A 13265-nucleotide genomic window follows, 5' to 3' on the forward strand; every position below is an offset into this window, starting at 1 on the left:
GTTAGAACCAAACATGGAACAACTGACTGGTTTCAAAGTGGGAAAGGAGTATGACAAGGCTGTGTATTGTCACCCTGCTTATTTAACTTATATGCAGAGTACATCACATGAAATACTGGGCTGAATGAATCACAAGCCGAAATAAAGATTGCCAAGAGAAATATTGACAACCTCACATATGCAGATGATACCACTCTAATGGCAGAAAGTGAAGAGGAACCCATGAGCCTCTTGATGAAGGTGAAAATGACGAGTGAAAAAGCTGGCTTGAAACTCAATGTTAAAAAATAACTAAGATCTAGGCATCCAGTCCCATCATTTCATGGTATAAAGAAGGCGGGAAAGTTGAAACAGTTAGATTTTCTTTTCTTGGGCTCCAAAATCACTGCAGATGGTGATTGTAGCCATGAAATTCAAAGACGCTTAAAGAAAGCTATGACAAACCTAGGCAGCATATTAAAAAGCAGAAAGATCATTTTGCTGACAAAGATCCATAGAGTCAAACTAGGTTTTTCAAGCAGTCATGTGCAGATGATAGAGTTGGACCACAAAGATGGCTAAGCACCAAAAAATTGATGGCTTCAAATTGTGGTGCTAGAGAAGGCTCTTGAGAGTCCCTTGGACTGAAAGGAGATCAAATCAGTCAATTCTAAAGCAAATCAACCCTGAATATTCACTTGAAGGACTGATGCTGAAGCTGAAGCTCCAATACTTTGGCCACCTGATGTGAAGAGACGAGTCATTGGAAAAGACCCGATGATGGAAAAGAGTGAAGGCAAAGGTGGCAGCTGTCAGAGGATGAGATGGTTAAATAGCATCACCAACTTGATGGACATGAATTCGAGCAAACTCTGAGAGGTAGCAGAGGACAGAGGAGCCTGGTGTGCTGTAGTCCTTGGGGTTTCAAAGTGTTGAGCACGGCTTAGTGACTGAACAACAACAAGTAGCTGATTCACTTTCCCATGCAGTAGAAACTTATACAGCACTTTAAAGTAAGTATAGGCCAATGAATATTTTTTTTTTAAAAAAGAAGAAAGAAACTGAGGAACAATTTTACTTGTAACAAGATACAAGAATACAACTACCACAAAAGTGCATCTTTTTTCTTCCCCACCCATGACTTACCCACACACACAATTTTTCCTCCTAAGAAGCAGCATTTCTACCCTGTTCTCTCCTTACCTGTAGCAGCATCTCAGGAAGCAGCCTGACCCTGGTTTCTGCCCTAAAGCTGTCTTTATGGTTCCAGTGCTGACATGTGGCCTGTGTTCGGTATTCTTAGACCCTGGTTACACCACTTCCTCCCTTTTCCTTTACCAGCAAAATGGTGAGTGTTTCCTACAACATTAATTTCTGGGTTAGCTCCTCATCCCCACTAACTTTCCCTTTGAAATGTGTGGAGTGGTTTCTGCTTCCCTTTCTTTTCTTTTTTTTTTTTTTTTTTTTTTTTGAGCCACAAAGATTCTTTGCTTTATTGAACTATGCTTTCATTGGTGCTACAACAGAAGCCATACCAGAATGGGTCGAAGAGTTAATAGAAAGTAGAGATAGTAACGGCAGAGAACTCTTTACAAGAGTAAAGGGGAGCAAAGGGAAGACCAGATTAGGAGCTCAATTCCAGTTGAGCTATTTCAATTCCTAAAAGATGATGTGGCGAAAGTGCTGCACTCAATATGCCAACAAATTTGGAAAACTCAGCAGTGGCCACAGGAAGGGAAAAGGTCAGTTTTCATTCCAATCCCAAAGAAAGGCAATGCCAAAGAATGCTCAAACTACTGCACAATCGCACTCTCTCATATGCTAGTAAAGTAATGCTCAAAATTCTCCAAGTCAGGCTTCAACAATGCATGAACCATGAACTTCCAGATATTCAAGCTGGTTTCAGAATAGGCAGAGGAACCAGAGATCAAATTGCCAACATTCGTTGTATCATTGAAAAAGCAAGAGAGTTCCAGAAAAAACATCTATTTCTGCTTTGTTGACTATACCAAAGCCTTTGACCGGGTGGATCACAACAAATTGTGGAAAATTCTGAAAGAGATGGGAATACCAGACCGCCTGACCTGACTCTTGAGAAATCTGTATGCAGGTCAGGAAGCAACAGTTAAAACTGGACATGGAACAACAGATTGTTTCCAAATAGGAGAAGGAGTGCTTCAAGGCTATATATTGTCACCCTGCTTATTTAACTTATATGCAGAGTACATCATGAGAAACACTGGGCTGGAAGAAGCACAAGCTGGAATCAATGTTGTCAGGAGAAATATCAATAACTTCAGATATACAGATGACAGATATGCAGATGCAATTCCCCTTATGACAGAAAGCAAAGAGGAATTGAAGAGGCTATTGATGAAAGTGAAAGAGGAGAGGGGAAAAAAGTTGGCTTAAAACTCAACATTCAGAAAACTAAGATCATGGCATCTGGTCCCATCACTTCATGGCAAATAGATGGGGAAACAATAGAAACAGTGAGAGGCTTTATTTTTTTGTGTGCTCCAAAATCACTGCAGATGGTGATTGCAGCCTTGAAATTAAAAGATGCTTACTCCTTGGAAGAAAAGTTATGACCAATCTAGACAGCATATTAAAAAGCAGAGACATTACTTTGCCAACATAGGTCTGTCTAGTCAAGGCTATGGTTTTTGCAGTAGTCATGTATAGATGTGAGAGTTGGACTATAAAGAAAGCTGAATGCTGAAGAATGGATACTTTTGAACTGTGGTGTTGGAGAAAACTCTTGAGAGTCCCTTGGACTGCAAGGAGATCCAACCAGTCCATCCTAAAGGAAATCAGTCCTGAATATTCATTGGAAGGACTGATGTTGAGGTTGAAGCTCCAATATTTTGGCCACCTGATGTGAAGAACTGACTCATTTGAAAAGACCCTGATGTTGGGAAAGATTGAAGGTAGAAGGAGAAGGGGACGACAGAGGATGAGATGGTTGGATGGCGTCACTGACTCAATGGACCTGAGTTTGAGTAAACTCCGAGAGTTGGTAATGGACAGGGAGGCCTGGTGTGCTGCAGTCCATGGGGTCGCAAAGAGTAGAGCATGACTGAGTGACCGAACTGAACTGAGATTAGGAGAACATGGGATCCAAAACAGTTTATATCTCTTACATTTTAAGGGAATGATTATAGCATGTTTGAATATTAAAGGGGCCTTCACAGGTGGCACAGTGGTGAAAGAATCTGCCTGCCAATATAGAAGGTGCAAGAGATGCAGGTTCTATCCCTGGGTCTGAAAGATCCCCTGGAGTAGGAAATGGCAACCCACTCCAGTATTCTTGCCTGGAAAATTCCAAGGACAGAGGAGCCTAGCAGCTTCTCAGCCTTTTGGCTAAGATCAAGTGTACCCTTTCTTTTATCAATCCACTCACCTTTCCTACATATTTAAATATCTCAGTCCATCTGAATCAGTGATTATCACAGTTTCTTGGAGACTGGGGCTTTCGAGAACCCCTCTAAGTACTGCTGCTAAGAAAAAAGTAAAAGAAGAGAGAGAAACTATACTTTTTTTTTTTTAAAGCAAGCCCCCTCACTTCCACTATATCATTTGTTTCATGTTTTGCTTGTTTACATTTCTCAAAGGAATTTCATCAAAACAAAGGCTTTTTCATATAATAATGTTAAAAATCATGGAATTTTTTGCCACTGACAAACGTGTTTAATAGATCTTGGTCAAGGATAAAAATCTAGCTCTTACCTCAGCAGAAGTTGCTGTGTTCTACCCAGAGATGGGGGGGTGGTGTGAGATGTCACCCCAAATTTGCTCCCTTCCCACTCTCTCACTCCACTTTCTCACCAGCAGGTCTGTTCCAATGGTCCTGACCCTCTGCCCCTTGTCTCTAGGGTACTCTCACTCTTAGGAGCCTGGCTGAAAATTTTTCTGCACTCATTGTGTATCAAAAGGCTGAATGCATCCATAAAGCCTGCAATAAAAATAACCCAAACAAATGACTACCCCGTCACATGTCCTATTAGCAAAGTACTTGTGTGGGAACAAAATGTTGTTGTTGGTTTTGTTTTCATATTTTTAATACAGTCAAGGCCCCAGTGGGGCATGAATGTGGAATATCATCCCACTTTATAATATATGCACCATAATCTTCTTAAAATGAGTTTTCACTTCAAGAAACATAAGGACTTAAATATGAGCAGCCTGTTTTGTGCATTTGTGTGTTTGGCATCTCATTACACTTCAGACCATTTTGTCTTCTTAGAACAATTGAATATCATTAGTGGAGGCATATTTTGTTGCCAGAACTTGCTTGGTTGTGATTGTGCTTGTTAAAATGTGTCCATTTGCCAGCTGATGGATGGGAATTCTGAAGGGTGCCTGGTGGGTGAGCATTTGAATATCAGAACTTTCATCTCTTTCTTCCAGAGAGAAAAATAGCTTTGCTACCAACCAACACAATGCACGAATTGTCCTTGACTTCCCCTCCCTCTTTTGTCTTCTTTCTGTAACACTCTGTTTAGCTCACAGAGTTTCTCTCAGGCACCCAGAACTGCGCAAGATATAAAAAGCTTCAGAGCCCAGCAAATCTTGGAACAAATCCAGATGCCTCAGCTTTATTAACATGGTGACCTTGGGCAAATAACTGAACCTGTAGGGCCTCAGGGCTTTAACTTGCAAACTGGACTTCCTAGCGCTTATTTTTCAGGGTCTTTACAGTAAAAACTCCTCACCTAGTTTGGGCACCTAGTAGACCTTCAGTGATTTGTAGGCAGACACAATAACAGATCAATTAAAAAAAAAAAAAAAGCCTGAAACAACTAAAGAAGCACTGAAGAGCAAACAGAGTGCTATATTAATTAGAATGTAACCAGGCAATAAAATACGATGTTCAGTTAACTTCAGCTGCTCAGTTGTGTCCAACTCCTTGTGACCCCATGGACTGTAGCACACCAGGCTTCCCTGTCCATCACCAACTCTGGGGGCTTGCTCAAACTCATGGCCATTGAGTCGGTAATGCCGTCCAACCATCTCATTCTCTGCTGTTCCATTCTCCTCCCGCCTTCAATCATTCCCAGCATCAGGGCCTTTTCTAAGGAGTCAGTTTTTCACATCAGGGGCCGAAGCATTGGAGTTTCAGCTTCAGCATCAGCCCTTTCAATGAATATTCAGGACAGATTTCCTCTAGGATTGACGGGTCTGATCTCCTTGCAGTAAAAGGGACCCTCAAGTGTCTTCTCCAACACCACAGTTCAAAAGCATCAATTCTTTGGAGCTCAGCTTTCTTTATAGTCCAACTCTCAAATCCATACATAACTACTGGGAAAACCATAGCTTTGACTAGTTGGAACTTTGTTGGCAGAGCAACGTCTCTGCTTTTAATATGCTGTCTAATTTGGTCATAATTTTTCTTCCAAGGAGCGTCTTTCAATTCCATGGCTGCAGTCACCATCTGCAGTGATTTTGGAGCACAAAAAAATAAAGTTTCTCACTGTTTCTATTGTTTCCCCATCTATTTGCCATGAAGTGATGGTACCAGATGCCATGATCTTAGTTTTCTGAATGTTGAGTTTTAAGCCAACTTTTTCACTCCCCTCTTTCACTTTCATCAAGAGGCTCTTTAGTTCTTCTTCACTTTCTGCCATAAGGGAGTGTCATCTGCATATCTGAGTTTATTGATATTTCTCCTGGAAATCTTGATTCCAGCTTGGGCTTCATCCAGACTGGCATTTCACATGATGTACTCTGCATATAATAAGCAGGGTGACAAATACAGCCTTGATGTACTCCTTTCTCAATTTCTTGGAAATTGGAACCAGTCATTTCTTCCATGTCCAGTTCTAACTGTTGCTTCTTGACCTGCATACAAATTGCTCAGGAGGCAGATAAGATGGTCTGTTATTCCCATCTCTTGAAGAATTTTCCAAAGTTTGTTGTGATCCACACAGTCAAAGGCTTTGGCATAGTCAATAAAGCAGAAATAGATGTTTTTATGGAACTCTCCTGCTTTTTCAGTGATTCAGTGGATGTTGGCAATATGATCTCTGGTTCCTCTGTCTTTTGTAAATCCAGCTTGAACATCTGGAAGTTCATGGTTCACATATTGCTGAAGCCTGGCTTGGAGAATTTTGACCATTACTTTGCTAGTGTGTGAGATAAGTGCATTTGTGCAGTAGTTTGAACATCCTTTGGCATTTCTTTTCTTTGGGAGTAGAATGAAAACTGACCTTTTCCAGTCCTGTGGCCACTGCTGAGTTTTCTAAATTTGTTGGCATATTGAGTACAGCACTTTCACAGCATCATCTGCTAGGATTTGAAACAGCTCAACTGGAATTCCAACACCTCCACTAGCTTCACTTTGCCTTTTTGCATTTCTTTTTCTTGGAGATGGTCTTGATCAATGCCTCCTGTACAATGCCATGAACCTCTGTCCATAGTTATTCAGGCACTCTATCAACTCTAATCCCTTGAATCTGCTTGTCACTTCCACTGTATAATCATAAGGGATCTGACTTACTTCATACCTGAATGGTGTAGTAGTTTTCCCTACTTTCTTCAATTTAAGTCTGAATTTGGCAATAAGGAGTTCATGATCTGAGCCACAGTCCGCTCCTGGTCTTGTTTTTGCTAATTGTATAGGGCTTCTCCGTCTTTGGCTGCAAATAATATAATCAATCTGATTTTGGCATTAACCATCTGATGATGTCCATGTGTAATCTGAGGAACCCCAAGATAAATTATTTTAAAAGCAAAACCTAGTAAGTTACAGTGTATTCTTTTTACTTACTTTTCCTAAAGCCACCAGAGACATTCGGTTTAGCAACAGTGAACCATTACTCCTATGGTGAAAACAGGATTTGGTTCCCCTGAGCTTTTGGTCACAACACTTTTATCAGTGAAAAACCTTACATTTTATTTGTTCCTTTCAAAGACACCTCATTTAATACAGTCTCTTACTATTACACATTGTTGTTCATTTAACATTGAACGCATGTCCAAGAGCCTCTACCTCCCAGCTGAATGGAGCTTACTTAGACATGTGTTTTCTCCATGAGGCACATCGCAGCCTTTCTGCTTAACTTGCTTAGGAACAATCGACAAGAACTCAGCACTCTACTTAAAGGCCATCTTAAACAGGTAAATCACCAACAGAAAGCACAAAATACACAAAATAATGTAAAATATGCCACAGAAAATTGACCATGAAGAGGAAATGTGTTTACAGGATGAGAGCTTGTTTGATTCAGCCTCAGAGGGGAGGTACATGGGGTGACTCGAATTTTTCACTCCTTGGTGCACGTGCATGTCCATGGATGACCGCAGAAATGCCATAGTATTAATGGGGATTACAAGTAACTTTAGCAAGTAGAAAAAATAGGAAACAAGGAATCTATGAATAAGAAGAATCAACTGAAAACATCAGGAGGGGTCCTTGGACACAGGAAGGAATGCCTTAAAATGAGAGATGAGAGGACAGAGTCCAGGCAGGAATTGCCAAATCAGAAGGTGAAGTCACTGAAAATCAGAAACAGTAGATGGGGACAAATGATAAGCCAGGAATCCTCTGGCCCGGAGTCCAAGCAGTGCTTCTGCTCACCGCCTTCACATCCAGTGTGCCCTGCCTGGAGCTCCTTTGTCGAGCTTATCAAAACAGCGTCCACCTTCCATTGCTCTTTAGACTCCCCTGCTTTATTTGGGTTTCCCTGTGCTTCTCTCACAGCTCAGTTGGTAAAGAAGCCACCTGCAAAGCAGGAGACCCCGGTTCGATTACTGGGTCGTGAAAATCTGCTGGAGAAGGGATGGGCTACCCACTCCAGTATTCCTGGGCTTCCCTGGTGGCTCAGCTGGTAAAGAATCTGCCTGCAATGCAGGAGACCTGGGTCCGAACACTGGGTTGGGAAGATCCCCTGGAGAAGGGAATGGCTACCGGCTCCAGTGTTCTGGCAGACACAGGAACCTGGCGGGCTACAATCAGTGGGATCACAAAGAATCAGACACGGCTAAGTGACTTTCACTTTTCACTGCTTTATTCTCCTGCAGAATGCACCTGCCTGACCTGACATATGTGGGTTTTTATTTGTGAATTGCCTGTTGTCTCTGCCAGAATGCAGACTCCCTGAGGTCAGGACCTTGTAGACTTCACTCTCCAGCCCCAGGGGACCTAAAGAGCACCTGTCACAGTGTGATTGTCATAATGTGTTGAATGAGGATAGGAATTCTTATGACTCTGAAGAAAACATTAAAAAGTATAATTTTTGTCTAAGAGGAGTCATTTGGGTTAAGAGTCCTATCCGACATGGAAGATTATAGTGCTTCTGATGGTATATGAAAAAAAAGAAGAAAAAAATAATTTCTGTCCTCATGGGGTAAGCAAAATAAAAAGAGAGGAGAATTAGGTTTAAGATGGAGGTTATGCTGGCATCAGGAATTACAGTTCAGCAAAATTGTTTATATAGATATGCATGTTTACAACATATATTCAATATTGTTATTCATTATTCAGTTGCTTAGTTGTGTCCTACTCTTTGCAACTGGACTGCAGCACACCAGGCTTCCCTGTCCATCACCATCTCCCAGAGTTTGCTCAAACTCACGTCCATTGAGTCGGCGATGCCATCCAATGGTCTCATCCTCTGTTGTCCCTTTCTCCTCTTGCCTTCAATCTTTCCCAGCATCAGGGTCTTTTCCAATGAGACAGCTCTTTGTATCAGGTGGCCAACGTATTGAAGCTTCAGCTTCAGCAGCAGTCCTTCCAATGAATATTCAGTGTTGATTTCATTTAAGAGTGACTGGTTTTATCTTCCTGCTGTCCAAGGAACCCTCAAAATCTTTACAGTAAGACAGGGATCTATGGGATTGGGAATGAGGGGATGAAGAAAGTAGATTAATGTCCAGATTGGATCACCTGCACCTAGGTGTCAGAACCAAATAAACACAAGTTTCCCTGTCTTGAAACTCTGGAGGAAGTTGAGACTGAAAAGCATCACCCCTTCCCAACTCCAAATCACAGTGTATAAAGCACACCTGACTATAGCATGTTGGGTCTAAATCCTTTCTTACTCTGCATCTTCACAGAAATCCCAGCAATCCTCAATTGTCTGCCTCAATTGGAACTGCAACCTACATGGTATAATTTAAAGCAAAATGGAAAGCTCTCTGCATTGCTAAAATGAGATGTCCAAAATGAGAATACTGCAGAATCTTTGGGGTCTAAGAGCTTTCAAAATGCTTCTATACCTGGATAACTAACTAATTAAACTACTGTCAGTCATTAATACTTTAGTGTAAATTAGCTTATCCTGGCGTTTTAAGCAGTAATCATGTAATTCCAAACTAATTTTATAGAATGAGAAAACTGAGAACCATAATGGGAACATAGTGTTATAACTAATTTAGTAATTTGAGATGGGACAAAAACCCAGGCCTCCTGGCATTCAATTAACTATAGTGTTCTGATCTAAAACCTTTCCAGTACAGGTGGTTGAGACCATCTTCTAATGAAATTTCCAATTAGTAAATCCTTATGAGAAAAGTATATAAAACCTCTAGTAAAATGCAAATATCTTAACTGAAATAAATGCAAATAACTTAAAAAGGTATTATCCTCAATTGGTTTATCAAATTAGCTGTTCCCAGAAGTCAAGTCACATCTTAGGATGCACTATCCATCTATGAAGGATAAGCTAGACTTAAGAGTCCCCAAGAGCAGCTGCCAATCTTGTCACCATTCTACATTTGACTGGCATGTCCACAGTAATCCAGAGCCCACAGAGGTTGACAAGCAGCTATAGGGAGCTTGATTTTTCTGAGCTGATTGTGGCAAGTCCCTGAGTCACGTAGAAGCAACTCTAAACCCTTGTGACTGCAAACACTAATCAAGAAACTGATTATACCCCACTGGAAGCTGGAAGATGATTTCTTAATGAAAGAGCTGGATTTTGACTAAAATGCCTTTGGAAATGTTCATTTCAATGCTGCCCATTTCTTTAATACATTCCACCAACGCCTTCCCAACCACATTTTACACACACACAGAAAGACTTTTATAAGCAAACACACTTAGCTATTAATGCTTGATGCTAACAAAATAAACTCCATGTTCCGTCTTCAACCCATTTTTTCCTATGGATGAGTATTGCTTACCTTCTCAGGAGTATTTAAGTTGTCAAAAGAAAATTTGCTTTTCTTACCCCATGAGGGCAGGAACAATTAAATTCTTCTTTATCTTGCATTCAGTATCAGGAAACATAGCACTGCTATGAACTGAAGCGATCTACCAAAGGTGAAATTTCTAACATGAGAGCAGGCAAGTGAGTGAGCTACTTGGGGAAATGAGTTCCCTTGCCAGTAACTTCCAGGAGAAACTGCATTTGCTGCCACAGTTGTGTATACTCACATCCCAGCAACTTTTATAGTCAGAGATTCTGAGCATCAATAATAGCATTATCTGCAACACTATAGGTGATTAGAAGAAACATCTGGCTTTCTATTTTGAAGTCCTATTTTTTACAAAGACGCATGAGGCCACTGTGTTGGGGGGAGGAATGACATAGTTCTAAACCAGGGGTCAGGAAACCATGGTTCACGGGTCAAATCTGGCATGCCACCTGTTTTGTAAAAAAAAAAAAAAAAATTGTACTGGGGCACGGTAACACATTGGTTTATGTGTTTTATTGTGTATGGCTGTTCTCATGCTACAGAAGCAGTGATGAGAAACCGTGACAGAGACCATATGGCTCACAGAGCCAAAAATAGTTACTATTGGCCTTTTATACAAAAAAAAGGCCCTAAACCAGTAGATTTTGTTGCTCTAACCAGTGGATCAGGTTTTGAACGTAGGCATTTATGTTTTTAACAAGACTTCCAGGAAAGGCTACTATCTATGGATGTTTAAGAAATTCCACGAGGGACTCTATTTGCGCCAAGCTTTGAGAAAGGCCAAGGCATGAATGGAGAAAAGGCAGGTTTAAGTCTGTTACTCAGTAATCAGACTCTAAGGAAATTCTGCACAATAGATTCCTCTTAACTTTCTGAGTCTCATGTTCCCTCCAGCTCTGTGACTTAGCCTTATTTTCTGAGGCTGATTTTGGTACATTTCCACCTGGTTCTTGGCATCCTCTTTGTAGACAGCCAGTATTTATTTTTGGCATCACTCTGGGGGTCTATTCTTGCCACCAATATTGTATATGATGTTTATCTGTTCCTGCTCCGCTGCTGACTCCAGACATCCTGGTTTGGGTCTAATTCCCAACTCAATTTGAGTACAAGCAAAACAACAACAGCTAACATTCTTCTCAGTTGAATGATTTATCTCTCAGGAGGTCTCCAATTTTTAATGTTTGATCCCAAAACAAACATGAGATTGAGATACCCAGACAACTGCTTGTATCCCATATCCCAAGGTCAATCAGTGCCCAAGAAGTTGCTAAATGGGATCACCAAAGACATTTAATTTGATAGCCTCAGCCTAAGCACAGTCACCAAGTCATAATATGGGATTACCTGGTATGCTGCTAAATTCATAATCAACTTCATTTTCAGATTCAGGAAGGTGGCATTCTTCTCCAGCTGTTTATTCTCCCAAAGACTGGGAGCAGAATCTGCATTAAGATTCATCTGTAACAGTGAAAATGTTGGCGATAACAGTTCCTCTGTACACATCTCACCAATCTGTCTGTCCTTCTCTTGACCAGCCCCCCAAAAAAGTCTTATTCTGAGTGTACAAATTTACCAAACATTGACCTTTGGAGATTTAAAGACTCTGAAAATTAGGGATATATCAGCCCTGCTGGTAAAGAATCCACCTGCAAAGCAGGAGACTGGGGTTTGATCTCCAGGCTGGGAAGATCCCCTGGAGAAGGGAAAGACTGCCTGCTCCAGTACTCTGGCCTGGAGAATTCCATGGACTGTGTAGTTTATGGGGTCACAAAGAGTCAGGCACGACTGAGCATCTTACACTTTCTGTTTTCACAAACTAAAAAATGCAGTTAAAATATATGTATATCACTATGAATTATATATGTTCATATACACATAAACATAAATATGATATTGTGATATATATGACAATAAAATAATAAAAACAGTTTATAAGAAGCCAAGAATTACTGTAATTTGGAGTCATTTATAATGATCAGAAAGCTCCACTTACCTTAAAAGCTTCCAATAATACCAGTTAAAAATGTAAACTTAAGTATTTTGTTATGATGACTTTGAAAATACAATAAAATCTGAAATGTTTTCAGTATCTCTTCTTGAAAGCTAAAACATACATAACACTTTTATTAATTTAATACCTAAAATATTTAGATAGGAATTTCCTAGAAATAGAACACAGCCCTGTTTATATGGACTAATTTCCAGAAAGTTTGCAAAACCAGGACTCTAGCAGATAGGTATTTAGATAGAAACTGATGGAACATGGAAGCTGGTGATGGACAGGGAAGCCTGGCGTGCTGCAGTCCATGGGGTCGCAGAGTTGGACACGACTGAGCGACTGAGCAGGCTGATGGGACATGACCTCTGTGAGTTGCATCAGACCTGATCTGCATCCCGTTTCTCACTGTCTCATTGATCTCTTATGTCACAACAGGAAGCCTACTCCTTGCAGAAAATTTCTGAACCTTTGTTTTTTGGGATAGTGTACCCTTGGACTCAACTCCAGATTCTGTCAGGAAGAACGATTATTCACCTTTGAACAATGGGCCTGAAGAAGCCAGTCTGTTCCCACTTGCGACCCTCCGATAGACTCAACTGCCCCAGCCCTCATCTATCCCAGCACCAGCTTCCTTCTCATCAGTCTCACAGCTGTGCTCATTCAAGTTCTAATGTTTCTCTCCTCTGTAAAATTTGCATCACCCAATTGTTACCACCTCTGAGAAACTATGTGAGCCACTTCTAGCAGTTCTTTCTAGGCCCCTGTAGTTCTTCTCAGGGAGATAATGAAGATATGTGTCAAAGTTAAATGAGAGTGCATCCCCAGGGGGTAAGAGTGAACACAGCCATTGAGGGTGATAGAAATGACAAAGGCTACAATATAGGGACCTGCTGCGGAGGTCACTGAAAGGTGTGGATGTAGGGAGCATCTGTCAGGGGGAAAAAGCTAGGACAGGACAAGATTTTGATCAAAAGAAAAATAATAACAGAAAAATAATGCAACAAAAAATGGCTATTGCCAACAGTGGTGAAGATCACCTCCAGCTGGCAATGGTGAAGGAAACACTCTGAAGGAATGCTCTGATGAAAAGTGATGGGATAGAACATACTTGTTATGGCTGGTGACCTTATGCAAGATGGGAGGGAAG

Source organism: Capra hircus, chromosome 24, assembly GCF_001704415.2.
Source record: "Capra hircus breed San Clemente chromosome 24, ASM170441v1, whole genome shotgun sequence".
Lineage (NCBI taxonomy): Eukaryota > Metazoa > Chordata > Mammalia > Artiodactyla > Bovidae > Capra > Capra hircus.